This window comes from Leopardus geoffroyi, chromosome X (genome assembly GCF_018350155.1).
Source record: "Leopardus geoffroyi isolate Oge1 chromosome X, O.geoffroyi_Oge1_pat1.0, whole genome shotgun sequence".
Taxonomy (NCBI): Eukaryota; Metazoa; Chordata; class Mammalia; order Carnivora; family Felidae; genus Leopardus; species Leopardus geoffroyi.
In genome coordinates, this window is record NC_059343.1 from 6130282 (window position 1) to 6146219 (window position 15938).

A 15938-nucleotide genomic window follows, 5' to 3' on the forward strand; every position below is an offset into this window, starting at 1 on the left:
TAGTGCAGCCCCTGGCTTTAGGAAAATAAATAGCCGTCTCCAGCAGCCCAGAAGGTACCGTTAGTCTCTTTCCTACACTCAATGCTCCTAATGACATTCAATAATTATTAACGTCCCAAATTGCATTTTATTTTTTTGTTGTCCGCTAAGCTCAATTACTGCTGGTGGCCTCAAATTATACCATCACCCAGGTTCCCCTGGCTCTCACATAAACCATGGATCCCACCTCCCACCCATCTCCCCATCAAAACCTTCATGAAATGAGATTCCTGCTCTTGTCCAAACACACAGCCTATGTGTCTAGGCATCATCTCCTGTGTTTCTCAGGCACAGTTGGAAAGAAATGTAGCCCTTCTGAAACTTTGAGTTTGGTCTCTCATTCAGTAACTGTGACCCTCCACTGATGTGTCTCAATGGGACTGTGGTCATCTCTAAGCTGCCTCTTACTCATTTATTTTTTTTTGAGAGACAAAGCAGGGGGAGGGACAGAGAGAGAGGGAGACACAGATTCCGAAGCAGGCTCCAGGCTCTGAGCTGTCAGCACAGAGCCCGACGCGGGGCTCGAACCCACGGACTGGGAGATCATGACCTGAGCCGAAGTCAGACGCTCAACCGACTGAGCCACCCAGGCGCCCCACGCCTCTTGTTCTTGATCTTACTGGACACTCACTGGGTACCTTTTCCCATTTTCATGGAGAAACGAAAGCGAGGATGTGTTTCCATGTTGGGAGGGACTTTTGCCGTTGGGAGAAACAGAGCATACTCTACTATGGATAAATCAACGTACGCTTGAAAAAAAAAATGGCGGTGGCAGAAGCTTGCTCTGAGTCATGTCACTAGCTGTAATCCCAGCATGTCTCCTTCCCTCAGCTTTATTGACATATCATTGACATACAGCATCCTGTGACTTTAAGGATTTGACGCCCGTATAAATTGCAAGATGGTTATCCACACGGTATTAGCTACTACCCTCCCCTAGCATCACATAATTACCATTCCTTTTTTGTGGTGAGAACTTTCAAGATCTACTTACTGTCCTGGCAACATTCATGTCTATTGTACAATATTATTAGTTTATAACCACCATACTATACATTAGATTCCCCCAAATTTGTTGATCATATATAACTGGAAGTTTGTACCCATTCAACAAGATCTCCCTGTGTCCCCTACCCCCTAAGCCCTGGTAACCACCATTCTACTCTGTTCTTTCTGAGTTTGTCTTTTTTGGAGTCCATATTTAAGGGAGATTACACAGTATTTGTCTTTGTCTGGCTTATTTCACTTAGCATAATACCCTCATGTGATATATGTCCTGATATATATATATATATATGTCTCATACATCATTAGTGCCTTACGTGATATATACATAGGGTGTTTCCATATCTTGGTTATTGAAAGTAAAGCTTCAAAGAACATGGGAATGCAGGTATCTCTTCAGGATACTGATTTTAATTTCTTTGGATGAATATTCAGATGTTTAACTGCTGCATCAGATGGCAGTTCTCCTTTTAATTTTTTGAGAAATCTTTACACTGCTTTTCCATGGTGCTGGCACCAGTGTATATACCCGAGGACAGGGTACAAAGGTTCTCTTCTCTGCACATCCTCACCAACACTTGTTATGTCTCACCCGCCTCGTTGTTTGAGCAGCCACTTCACTATTTTCTGTCGCATTGGGTGTTTATTTCCCACGTGCATTGATTTTCCTCCCATTTTTCTCTATCTAATTTTGGATGGCCAATAGTTGCAAAGCTAGAGAGCAGGACTTGTTGTCTTTCTGTAAATCAAAAAGACACTATGAGCCTGTACTGTCTTTGCTCCCAGGTTGAGCCCATCACTGTTGTTTTACCGAACATCACAAAGCATGTGACATTTCCAGACTGTGAGTTACTGGAGGGCTAGAGCCTTGTGGACCTCTATGTCTTCAAAATGTTTCTCAAAGTCTGGCCCAGGGCAGAATCTCAAATGTTTGTGGGATAAAATGAGAATAATCTTATACTCTTCCCTAAAACAGAGACCATGTATTCCCTCAATAAAAACTGAAGGAGAAGCTCTTGATTCGGGTACTGGGACATTGGCATAAGCCAGGCAGACTAGTTCTTTTAGAATTTAAGTTCTAATAGGATAGACAGACAAAAAAAAGACAAACACCTGACAAGGGTGATTTCATATGTATACTATGAAGAAAATAAAAACAAGGTGGTGTGATAAAGAAGGGACAGTTGGATAGACAAATGGTCTTGGTCAGATTCTCTAAGCAGGTGACTCTTGATCTGAGAGAAATGGATGACTTTTAAAAGAGCTAATAATGTTAACATCTAAGAAACAATGTCTTCCAGACAGTAGAAGGAGTAGCACATGCAAAGGTCCTGCGGTTGGCATCATGAAGAAGTGGTTGGAAGACCACTGTAGCTGGGTATAATCTGGAGTACTGAACAGACAGATAATGGAGCTGATGAATAGAAGGCATTGGGTCAGCAATTGTGTACGATGATCAGTGTTTAACAGGAGTAAAGAAAAGCCTTTTCATAAGCAGCTGAAGAAGGGAGTTGCGGTATATTCTCTGAGGTTACCAATAAAAGTAAGAGAATTATATAATGCCACCTTTGGGTGTCCCTGCCAATAATCCCATGTTGTTCATCCAGGACCCCCACGCCGACCATATATTCATTCATCCACCTCTCTGCCAAGGGTGAGGCTTGATGGTGTGGAACATGAAGCCTACTAGGAAAGGTGTGTGGTCATCATATTTATAGACGCAAGCTGTCTCTCCTGAACATGCCCTGCTATGTTCAGTCCGGGAAAAGAAGATTAAATTATACCAAAAAGAAAAATCCCCAACCACACCTCATTTTGTCTGTTTCCCATTATCACTTACTTAAATTGCAGCCTAAAACTGAGAAAAAGAAAGACTTCTAGAATTATCCAGATCTGGAAGTTCCAAGATAGAGAAGCAAGCTTAATAAACACACAAATAAATAAGTGAACAAGATGTGACTTCACACATATCAGACTGCTTAAAGGCATGAAAAGTGTGATGAAACCAGGAATATGAGAAAGTGGAAACAACCACACATGACCGGCAGGAAAGAGAATTAATGCAACCCCTTCGGAGGCAATTGTGCAAAATCTAATGAAGTTCAAGATTGCTATAGTCAACAACGCAGCCATTCGACTTCTAGTTATATGCCCTAGAGAAATCCCCCCCGTGTGCCCACAAATAGGGAGGTGCATAGATGTTTTCTAAGGCTCTAAGGCTTTTTACGGCAAACAACAAATCAAACAAAACATCAAAGATCCAGCAACAGGGAAGTGAATGGATTATGATACGTTCGCATCATGAAATCTCTCCTGGCAATTCAAATGAAGAAACCACAGCTACTCGTGTAAACACGGTAAAACTTGAAACATCGCTTTGAGTGGGGGGAAAACAAGTTGAAAGGTTATTGGTGACTACATGCATTTTTTAAAATTCCAAACAATCCTCATGTAGTAAAACTCTAAGAAAGATCATTTAACTGACACTGACCAGCTCTGGGAGGGAGGGGGAAGGAATGGTAGCTACAGAAATATATCTGTTAACACTGTTTCTTTAAAATTATTGAAGCAAATATGCCAAAATGCAAAAACTGTGAAAATCTTTTTTGCTGGTATTCTCAGGTACCTTTTCATAAATTAGATTTTTGGAGCACTCAAGGTTCTGTGAGCAGTAACTTATTAATTCAATTCGGCAGTGGAAGCAGGGACAAAACTGGAGGGGTTATCGCTTCTTACTAGTCAGAAACTCTGGTTGCTAAAAAATAAAAGTGACACCAGATGGGTTGCTAAAGAAACACTATAACTCTTCAAAATTAACAATGTGCACATACAATTGACAATTTTTTGTTCTTCCGGAAGAATTGTGACCTCAAGCTCTTACCCAAGTAATCTTACGTTTGTCTTAAAAAATAAAGGATTCCCTAAGAACCTGAGAATGCATCTCCTACTGTTTCATCTGCACTCGTATTAACAAGAGTAGTTCTGTATCATTCATTAGAAAGCACAAAGAATTTCTTGACAGAAATGTGTGTTGCAGTCTCTGAAAAAAATACTAGGGGGAAAAAAAAAGCAAAAAATGTCTGCATTAGAGGACTGCACTTACTGGTGTTTAAAGAATATTTTGCAATGACATTGATGAACACGACTAAGGTCTTATTATCGCAGATGGTAAGAAAATCTCTCTCTTAGGGGCGCCTGGGTGGCTCAGTCGATTAAGCATCCAACTTCCGCTCAGGTCATGACTTCACAGTTTGTGAATTTAAGCCCCGCGTCTGGCTCTGTGCTGACAGCTTAGAGCCTGAAGCCTGCTTCAGATTCTGTGTCTCCCTCTCTCTCTGTGCCTTTCCCCTGCTCACACTCTGTCTCTCAAAAATAAGTAAACATAAAAAAAAAATTTTTTTTTAAAAAGAAAATCTCTCTTTGTCCCCGAATGACCCTGAAATTGTAATACTCAGTAATGTTGAGTTCCAAAATTGTTAAAATACATTGGAATGCGCAGTAACTATAGGATGTAAGAAACACCTGGAGTTACCACTTAGTTTTTCCAAACATATCATTGGCAAGAGCAGCATTTCTACTAACACCAAATTTGTATTTGTATCCAATGCGATAATATATAAAAATATTCCCTGTTAGTTGTATAATTCTTTATCTGAAGTTTTGCAGCTTGCCTATACTGATCTCATTCTGAGGATGGTCTGTATTCATTATACCGACTCAAGATAAATGATGGAAAAAGTAATTCACAAAGCATTTTATATTTGTAGCTTCTCCCTTCTCTTACTTCCTGTCTTTAGAATGTTCCTTCAGCCCATCAACACTGCAGGATGTAGTACTTGCCTGGTATAGTATGGTACTCCTGTAAATATGTGTTCACAAATAAAACTAAAGAAGGCTAATACATGGACTCTTCCGGGCAAACAGAAGCAAATGCCCACAGTTTGCCCAAATTCATCCTGATGAGAAGTGGCCACTAGCCTCACTGTCCAGAGATCCCAGGATGAGGGGTAAAAAGGAATTTAGATGAGTTACGAAAAAATATTACTCCAAAGTGCCACTACGAGCTTTCTTCTGTTTAAATAGCCGCTCCCCACTGAGAATTCCCATTGTTCTATTGTGTAATAAATACGGAGACACTCATACGCTGAATCGTACAACAAGCACACTAGTACTTGGGCGGTTAAGCACATTTAACCCTTTCAGGGCCACAACAGCCACTGCTAAGTTTGCCCCCAAAAGATCCTGAACCTCCCAACAGGCTGATGCTCTGGGGTGCTTGTGCATAGAAATATCCTGGATTACCTTCGAATCTTTAACTCAGTGGTCCATATCCTGATATTTAAAACCAGGCAAATGTCCCATGTAGCTCATTATAATTCTCAATGTTGGTAGGCAAAATTGAAAGTTTTTATGAAAAGGACTTCGTTTCTGCTTTCCTGGTTTGTAATAGGGTGTTTTTTTTCTTCATACACCATTGGAGCAGAAAATACCACATTTTCCTAATACAATGTAAAACTGATATAGAGATTGCTAGTGATCAACTTTCTGCCACTATTCATTTGACATTTCTGTACTCATTCACTTGACTGTATTTGTTTGAGCACCTCCTATGTGGCCGTACTAATGGCTGACCCTGGGAATTGTAGGCAACAGAATCCCACACATTTTGATCAAAAGCTAGATGCTCTCAAGGGAGATGCAAATGGCCTGGGGAAAGCCAGATAGGGTGCTGAGTGGTAGAAAGGTTTCACACAGGTTAAGCAGCAAATGCAGAGATTCGAAGAAAAAGAAGGCAGGGAGTCCTGTGGAGACAGCAGCAGTGGGGAGAGTGTTCATTGCAAAGGCCGTGAGATAAGTGCATGCTTGAGTGTTCAAGGACCACCAAGAAGCCAGGGGGTTGAGACGGCAGGAGAGAGCCAGGGAGTCATCAGGGAGGAAGTCAGCTGGAAGCAGGGGTCAGCCATGCAAAGCCTCACAGGTCATTGTAAATAAGACAGGAAGCTGTCAGAACATTTTGAACAGGGCACCTGGGTGGCTCGGTCGGTTAAGCTTCTGACTTCAGCTCAGGTCATGATCTTGCAGTTCGTGAGTTCAAGCCCCGCATCGGGCTGACAGCTCAGAGCCTGGAGCCTGCTTCGCATTCTGTGTCTCCCTCTCTCTCTCTGCCCCTCCCCTGGCTCGTGCTCTGCCTCTCTCTCACTCTCTCTCAAATAAATAAATAAATATTCACAAATTAAAAAAAAAACATTTTGAGGAGCGAGTGGACATGAGCTAGCCTGTTTGAACAATACACTCTGTACAGAAAGAGCAAAAGAGGAAATTTACAGGGAAGAAAGCTGGAAGGCAGCACCTGACCTGAGTGTCAAGGTTGACATCACAGTGATAAGACATATGACAGACAAACCCAAATTGAGGATCTTTCTACAGCATGCCCAGCCAGTCCTCCTCAAAAGTGTCATGAAAGGAAAAGACAAGAGATTGTCACAGGTCAGAAGAAACTAGGAGACATGTTGCCTAGATGCAGTGTGGGGTCCTGAATGGGATCCTGGGACAGAGAATGGTCATTCGTGGAACAGCTTAGGAAATCCAAATATAGTCCCTAACAGAGTTAACAGGATTGTGCCAACGTTAATTTCTTAGTTTTAAGAAATGTGCTGTCATTGTGTAAGAGTGAACACCAGGGGAGGCTGACCAGAGGATATATGGAAACTCTCTGCAGTGTCTTGGCAAATTTTCCTAACTCAGATCAAAGAGTTTTGCGGGGTGGGGCGGGCGGGGGGGGGGGAAGGGACTCTGGCCATTTTCTGAAGACAAATAGGACAGCAAGATGTATTCATTTAAAATTTTTTTTTCAACGTTTATTTATTTTGGGGACAGAGAGACAGAGCATGAACGGGGGAGGGGCAGAGAGAGAGGGAGACACAGAATTGGAAACAGGCTCCAGGCTCTGAGCCATCAGCCCAGAGCCTGATGCGGGGCTCGAACTCACGGACCGCGAGATCGTGACCTGGCTGAAGTCGGACGCTTAACCGACTGCGCCACCCAGGCGCCCCTATTCATTTTAGACGTAAGAAAGGAGAGAAACTTAGATCAGGGTGATGAGAAGTGGGGCGGTTTGGGGCACATTCTGAAGGAAGAACCCATGGCATTTGCTGCCAGGTTGGATGTCAGCAGTAAGAGAGGTGAGTCAGGATGGCTCAGAGTTTGGGGGCCTGGGAGACAGCATGGAGGGGTCGGTGTTGACATGGGCCAGGTGGGGGGAGGAGCAGGATCCTCAGAGAAATCAGGAGTGCCTTTTGGACATGGGAACATTGAGATGCCTATTGGCTGTGGAGCGGACAGCAAAGCTGATCTACCAGAGTGAATCAGGGGAGAGTGCAGAAGAGAGGTCGGGGTTTGAGGTACAGATGAGCATCTCCAACGACACACACGTATACAATCCTGACGGAAGTGGAGACAGCTCCGAAGGAGCAAATGGGTGGGTGTGTGGGAGGGAGGGAGGGAGGGAGGGAGAAAGGACAGGGAGGGAGGCAGTCTTGTCCATCAGCAGACAAACTCCTGTAACGTAACTAAAGCTGGGACAACTGAAGACGGAGACTTGGCCAACAGGATACTGAAGAGCCAGGGCACTGAGGTCAAGGACTGTCAGGGATGTGCCTGAATGGGTGTACTGGAGGCTGTCTTTTGTCTACATTTAAAATAGGGTCCTTTTCCGAGATCCTTGGGGATTTCCGACATTTTGCATCCTTAGCTGCATCTAGTGGTTGACAGCACATCTGTGGAGGAAACCACAGGTAGCTGAGGGGAACTTTTCTCTGCCAAGGGGCTTAATCTTCACATTATTACTGGTGAAATGATGACAGAGGTTGGATACTCAGGAAAAATTCTTCTGACTTAAAAAAATACCTCAGTAAGTCAAATATACTCCCAAAGGCCAGGTTCACAGGGAGTGGTATAGTCAGTAAGAAGGTTTTTTTCCCTTTTCTATTCGAGCCTTACGGTGACATTTTGGGCCCTGTTAAGAGTTCGGTGTAAAACGTTTAGGAGATCGGATAGCCTTGAGTCACAGCTCCGTGGGATCCCCTTATTGAGAGATTATGGCTCAAATGGAATTTGAGACCGCATGATCCACAAAACTCCTTTTAGTGCATCTTTCCAGACTTTTAAATCATACAGAGAAACAAAGGACATACATTATCCCACTTAGACTTTTCTTTGGTTGATCAGCTTAATTATTATTATTATTATTATTATTATTGATATTTTTTGCAACCCTTCTCAAAGCTATTTCCTGGACTTTCAAGGCTCAGATTTGAATGGAAATTTACTGCTGGGGAGACCCCATCATACAGGGTTCATGAAGACTCCCATAACTCTTTCTTGTCAGGTCCCATTGCCACTGGTATCAATGTGGGAAACAAAAGCAAAAAAAAAAAAAAAATATTAAATTTCCTTACTGCATACAGTCCACTGACAAGTCCTTGAAATAGGCAGAGTGACCTCCCTGTAGGAGCTCAGCTGCCTCAGTAATGACACTTTGCTAAAGGGAAAAGGCAACCTTAGCTTAACATTGTCCCGACCGCGCAGGATCCTGTAAGTCTCTTTAAAAAAAATTTTTTTTTAACATTTATTTATTTTTGAGACAGAGAGAGAGACATAGTATGAATGGGGGAGGGTCAGAGAGAGAGGGAGACACAGAATCTGAAACAGGCTCCCGGCTCTGAGCTGTGAGCACAGAGACCAATGCGGGGCTTGAACTCACAGACTGCGAGATCATGACCTGAGCCGAAGTAGGACACTTAACCGACCGAGCCACCCAGGCGTCCCCCCCCCCTTTTTTTTTTAATACTTTTTTAATGTTGATTTATTTTTGAAAGACAGACAGAGACAGAGAATGAGCAGGGGTGGAACAGAGAGAGAGGGAGACACAGAATCTGAAGCAGGTTCCAGGCCTGCTGTCAGCACAGAGCCCGACATGGGGCTTGAACCCACAAACCATGAGATCATGACCTGAGCCGAAGTCAGTTGCTTAACTGACTGAGCCACACAGGCTCTTGGAAGTCTCTTTTAACATAGAGAAATTCCTTTGGAAAATTCCTTTATCTCTACCTCAAGATATAGGCTGGTAATCATCCTCCAGGCATATGGCCTCACTGGTATACATCTGAAGGGTTTTACTAAATGGTAATAAATGACGTTTTCCTAAGAAGAGCTAGTCCACTCAGGACCCTGGAAACCTTGTTTCCAAAATACCTTGGAGGTTTGTACTGTCCCTAACCCCCTGCCAACTTGAAAGGGTATAATCAGTCACCCCTCACAACCCCAGAGCAGCTCTTTCTGCCCACAGGTCTGTCCCCGTGCTTTAACAAAACCACACTTTTGCACCAAACACGACTCAAGAATTCTTTCTTGAACATTTGCTCTGAACCCCAACGTTTCCATGTCACTATCACAGCAGGAACCAGGCCATGGTGATGTAAAGATGCAAAGGGAAGTCGCAAAAAGGGATTCAGGTATTGTTGTTCTCAAAGAATACTGCCAAATAAACCAATCTGGACTTGGTAAAGAGAGACTTTTTGAAAGGATTATCACAAGGGAGGAAAGAGGCTGTTGCGATATGGGGAGTGCAACGGTAGCAAGAAGGAAGGTGCTCTGGTCATAACACTGAAGTGTTTCAGAGGTTAGGCAAAGGGGTTTTCCTTTCTAAGGAGGAATGAAAGGCTAGAGGAAGCAGGTGTGGGACGTGGGAAGAGAGGGTGGCCCAACTGGACAGGGGATCTGAGAATGGTTTAAGCTAAGGTCAGACTGTCCTCAGGAGGGACTGTCCAATATCTCAGGTGGAGGGGGGCCCAAGGTTCAGGGCCCTGGCAGAAGGAAAGAATCTCGACCAAAGTTTAGTTGAAAAGGATCTTAGTCTGTTCTGGCAGGTGAACAAAATGCCACATTCATCATTTCTCAATACATACACGTAACAAAACAGTCAGCTTATACGCCTTAAACTTATACAACGTGATATGTTGACTGTATCTCAATAAAACTGGGGGGAAATAGCACAGACTGGATTGCTTATAAACAATGGAAATTTAGCTCTCACAGTACTAGAGGCTTCAAGTCCCAGGTGAGAATGCCAGCATGGTGGGCTGGGAGCCGTCTTCTGGTTCATCGCTGTGCCTTCTTTCGGAGTCCTCAGAGGGCCGGGGAGCTCTCTGGGGTCCCTTTTACAGGGGCACTGATCCCATTCATGAGGACTCCACCCTCAGAATCTATCACCTTCCAAAGGCCCCACCTCCTAACATCATTATCTTTGGAGGTTAAGATGCAGCATATTAATTTGGGGAGGACACAAAATTTCAGACCATAGCTGCAAGTATTTTGTTCCCATTGATCAGTGAGGAGTAACACTTCAGCTTACCATTCTTGAGGCAAAAACGGGAGTTAGTAGAGTCTGTGTCTTGCCTTCTCCTAGGTAAACAAAGCATGGGAGGGGTATCTGTGAGTACCATCTAAGTCATATGGGGATTGGTTCTTTGTCATCTGTTGTTTCTTTTGAGACCAGATTTCAGGGGAATGACCAGAAAGATGAAACCCGTCCCTCATCTTGCCACCACTGTAGACTCATTTTCTTTTACTCTTGCTTTCTAGAAAAATGTTTTATAGTTCTACTTTAAAGGTCAGTGCTTTCGGAGGGCAGCTGGATGGTTTAGTTGGTTAACCATCTGACTTAGGCTCAGGTCTTGATCTCACAGTTCGTGGGTTCCAGCCCCCTGTCAGGCTCTGTGCTGACAGCTTGGATTCTGTGTCTCCCTCTCTCTCTCTCTCTCTGTCCCTCCCCAACTTGTGCTCTGTCTCTCTCACTCTCAAAAATAAATAAACATTAAAATTTTTTTTTCACAAGTCAGTGCTTTCGGGAAGGACCTAATGTTAGGAGCTGATGAGAAATGAGCAGGGTTCAGACAGACTTAGAGTTGGGGAGAGAAAGAGTGGAAAGGAGCAAGGAGAAGCTTCTGCTTTGTAAATTTCCCTAGAGCCAGCCCTAAAGTGGTGGAGAAGCCCTCGTTTGGATTTTCTTCACTCTAATGATAAGTGGGCTGAGGGATTTTTATTTTGGTTGGGTTTATGCAAAGGACCTTCCCATTCGCAAAGATTACCTGCCTTCCCTCTACCTTTCTCCCTGGAAGAAGCTTCTCCTTTTCATCATTCAACAGGGTGATAAACACTAGGACCCTGTTATCTGGATTTGATGTCGTTTTCCATCTCAATGGAACCCAAATTGCCTATTGTTTTTCTTTAAATGTATTCTTTCCACAGTATAGTTTTTTTGTTTTTTTTTTGTTTTTTTTTTTTTTACAAAAGCCTGCTTTTATAAGAGGATCAAGACATATTTTCAATGCAAGAAAAACCTCGGAAGCAAAAAACACGACATTGACATTTACAATCATTAGGAATTTAGTGATTCACTGCAGGGATAATGATTTGGGTTGCTTGTATTTATTAAAAAGTAGCAGCATGTGTGTAGAAAATAACATGATTTAGAATTTATGGTGCTCACTGTGAATGTAGAAATGAAATCACCAACACCAAAATACTTAAGTAGGGTTGTAATTTCCAATGCTACTTTGCTATTTAGACAGTGTTTGAATTATATGTGACTACTTTGCTATTTATACAGTGTTTGAATTATATGTGATTTTATTTAGTTACACAATAAATCTATCACAGAGAAAGCAAACAATCCTATTATCTTTGTTATTAAAAGCTCTCATGTGTCTGAGAGCTGACCCTATTAAACAAGAGTTAGAAAAATCAAGGAGAAAGTTAGCCTCTGATTCCTAAAGGAGGTTGAACCATATCACAGGTTACTGACAAGCGAAATCTCTACCCACCTAGCAAAAGACATGACCTAAACCATTCTAATTTGGATTAACAGTGCTTAATCAAGGCCAACTTGATTTTACAGCCTGTGCTACTGTGTCCAAGAATAGAATTCAATGAAGGTTGTAATAAGTAAAGCTTCATTTGGACCCGCTTAAGTTACAAAGCTATTAGATAAAGTACATAAAATTTCTGATAGAACACATAGAATCTCCATGTACTTTTAAAGAGAACTGTGGTTACATATTCACAGTCCCACCGCTACTCTGACACTGGGGGTGTGGGTGGGTGGGAGGAGAAAAGCGATGAATACCAATTCTTTTAAAAGTTCACTTATGTTGGGGCGCCTGGGTGGCGCAGTCGGTTAAGCGTCCGACTTCAGCCAGGTCACGATCTCGCGGTCCGTGAGTTCGAGCCCCGCGTCGGGCTCTGGGCTGATGGCTCAGAGCCTGGAGCCTGTTTCCGATTCTGTGTCTTCCTCTCTCTCTGCCCCTCCCCCGTTCATGCTCTGCCTCTCTCTGTTCCAAAAATAAATAAACGTTGAAAAAAAAAAAAAAAAAAAGAAAGCTAAAAGTTCACTTATGTGAGAGAGAGAGCAGGGGAGGGGCAGAGAGAGAGAAGGAGAGAGAGAATCCCAAGCAGCCTCCACACCACGAACACAGAGCCTGACGTGGGGCTTGAACGCACAAACCATGAGATAATGACCTGAGCCAAAATCAAGAGCTGGATGCTTAACCAACTGAGCCACCCACGTGCCCCTGAATACTGTAATGCCCCTGATTTCGAATCCGAGAGACCACCAAGGAGCCGATACCGATGCAAACGCACGGGGGTTTATTTGCAAGCTCGAGCTTGGGCCCAAGTATACCCGACACAGCGGAGCAGGGACTTGGACCCCTAGGTTAAGAGGCGTAGCAGTTTTATAGGGGCCAGTGGCCAATGAGATTGTTACACACACAGAAAGTTGCGTAGTCATGTCAGTCCACATGCAGGTGGCCAATTGAATTACAATTTACCCTATAGTAACTGTTTGACCTAGCCTATCACTCTGGTCAGAACTGGCGCACAAGTTTGGCGGGCAAAAGGTGGGGTTTAAGAATTGGCGCACAAGTTTGGCGGTTAGGGGTTCCGCATTCCTAAATGAGCCGGTTTCCAGTAAGGGTGTGCTCAGCGGCTTGACTAGGGTGGGGGAGTGTCTTAAGCAATAAGTAGGTCATGTGGGAGTTATACATGAGATGGTGGGTGTAGCACAAAATGGAGTGAGTCTTGCTCTGCTTGTCCAGGGGCAGGGGATTTTGGTTAAATTCCTTGGGTCCCACAATACTAATTTTTAGAAAGAAATCAGAAAACTCAAGAAAAGGATGATACACAGGTGTTCAGAGCAATCAAAACAAAGTATTCATAAATTATATCCGGTAAATCCAAAGCCATTTGAGCCAGTTTTATGCCCACTTGCATCAAAGAGATTCAAGGAAGGTGATGGGAGAGGGGGTCTGAAGACATTACTTACAAGAGATTCTTGCAGCTGAAGTCTGGTTCCCTGGGGCTGGAGCTACTTAGCATTGATTTGTATTAGTGCTGTTTAGTGTGCCAGAACTCCTAGAGGCTGGGAGAGGTGCAAGTTTTACTGTAAACACTATCAGACTTTTTTTTTAATATAAAGGTTTATGGAGGATTTTTTTTTAAAAAAAGAAAACATTAGATTTTAATGCAGATTATATGCGTAGGGGATACAGGCTCCTTGAATGAATAACATTTTACCTAGTTAACTCTCCATTAACCTCAAGCAGATTATCTACAATCTGACACAACTGTTGAATATCACAGGGCACCATCCAAATAAAAGAATAAAAGAATAAAACAGCTTTCCTGCTGCCTGAGGACTCACGGTCTAAAGCAAAGAAAAAAACAGAAGCAGCCGATTAAAATGAAATAAGATCAATGCTACACATAGAAGAATAAGAGAACAATTCTGCTGTTTTGGATTGGTTTTGCTGAAAGGTATCAGAAAGGTATCAGGAAGACAAAGGGTGCCTGGGTGGCTCAGTTGGTTCGTGGTCATGATTTCATGGTTCCTGGGTCCGAGCCCCACATCGGGCTCTGTGCTGGCCGCATGAAGCCTGCTTAGGATCCTCTCTCCCCCACACCCCCCCCCCCTCAAAATAAATAAGTAAACTTAAGAAAAAGAAAAAAGAGAAAGACAAAGGTGACATCTAAGTTGAACGTACAGTTTTCTGGTTAAAAAAAAAAAGTGGGGATGGCTATTGTAGGCTGCCAGAGCAGGATAATGAAGGCATAAGGGTATGGAAGCCGAGGAGGAACCGTGGGGACCACGAGGAATCCAAGGCCAGCAGGGCACAGAACCCACGGAGGAGAACATCTTGGTGGGACCAGAAAGGCAGGGCTGGGACAAGCAAGTAAAGAGCCAGCAGAAGCTTACACCTGGCCGAGCGCTTGGCCTAGATCTGTGTTTCCAGATTCACAGCTCAGTGTGAAGGATGGGCTAGAACGGGGAGATGATGAAGGTCTAGCCAAGAGCAGCACATACAGTGCGCAGCGGGCAGGTTTAGAGACCCAGGTGAAGGCATCGGATGGCCGAATGGGAAGTGTGAATTCAGAAAAGGGGTCAAAAGCCCCCTCAGGTCCTGGCTGAGGCAACAGGAGGTCCCCCTTACTAGCTGAGCTAGGAGATCCTGGATGGGCATGCAGGACGGGTCTGATGGGGACAGGGTCTATCAGCTTGGGAACACACTGATTTTGACTGGGGCGTGGGACAGACATCCGGGTGGACACAGATGTCCAGAAGGCAATTAGTAAACGACTCCGAAGAGGACTGGAGGTGGGAAAATAGCTTTGAATGGCACCCTCACGTGGAATTTGATACAGACCCAGCAGCCCTTTCACTATATGTCCCCCGGAGGCACTCACTACGTGCCGGACTGTCTTCTCTTCCTCCCCACCCAGTCACAGCTGATGTCACTACTTATTCCCGCTGACATTTCACGTAATCCTGGTTCACAGGGCACTAAATATAGGTCCACTCACACTGTGGTTCAGAGCGAGCCACACATTTGAGCAGCTGCATAGTTCTATCTATTTATTGGCAGCTGAAACGTGGACTCCCTGGTGAACGTTATGATCATAATGAAGCATAGAATTGAGCCTCCAACTTCTCTTCATAACATGAAAGACACCTCTGAGGTTGAGTCTCACTTTTTCTATTATTTCATGTGTCTCAAATTCACCTAGTTAAGGAAAATATGCTTCTGAGGTTTCTTCCCCTAACTACAAAATTAAAGTATGCTTATTGAGAAAAGATCATCATACCAAGAAAAAAAGCCAACCTTCTCCCCTTTCCCCACCTCATTTTCCTCCACTGCTTCACATATGTACAATCCCCTCCCTGTGAACGGCTTTATATACATTATGCCATGCTTTCCTCAATGCATATATTGTATATAGGCATAATTATGTTCCTCTCAATAAAAGCAATTTATAAAATGTATAGTGAAGTGCATTTTCATTTTTATAAGACTGCAAATCTTGTAAATTACTTCTGATTTTTGAGTCCTGAAACATCCATTTTTAGTTGGGGAAATACAGATAGCCTAATTACAGAGGAGCAGGGAAAGCAACATCAATATTTGAACTGATACTACCAATACTTGGGTTCAGCATGAAAATGCAATTGGCGGTAACTTCCAGATGTCAATTCTGTCTCACACCACACGGATATCCAGAGTATTTCTAACCACCCTACACAGCCACATTCCCTAGGTCCTTCCACAAGAGTACAAATAACCAAACAGTCCGTTAATCGATGTTCAACTAACAGGTCAATTACATTCTATTTGGTGGTTGGATGGTTTAAAAATTTCTGAACTGGATAATTGGAATATATATATGTAAATGTTTTTTTTAACGTTTATTTATTTTTGAGACAGAGAGAGACACAGCATGAACGGGGGAGGGGCAGAGAGAGAGGGAGACACAGAATCGGAAGCAGGCTCCAGGCTCTGAGC

At 43.4% G+C, this 15938-nt stretch overlaps 1 long non-coding RNA gene and 1 other non-coding gene across 2 annotated transcripts in view; both read right to left on the reverse strand.

Annotated features, from left to right (window-relative positions):
- LOC123595303 overlaps window positions 1-15938 on the reverse strand; it is a 363332-nt gene that overhangs the window by 50696 nt on the left and 296698 nt on the right. The gene's annotated exons all lie outside the window — the stretch shown is intronic.
- Window positions 547-631, reverse strand: TRNAR-UCG. The gene has a single exon. It is a non-coding gene; the product is annotated as a tRNA-Arg (tRNA).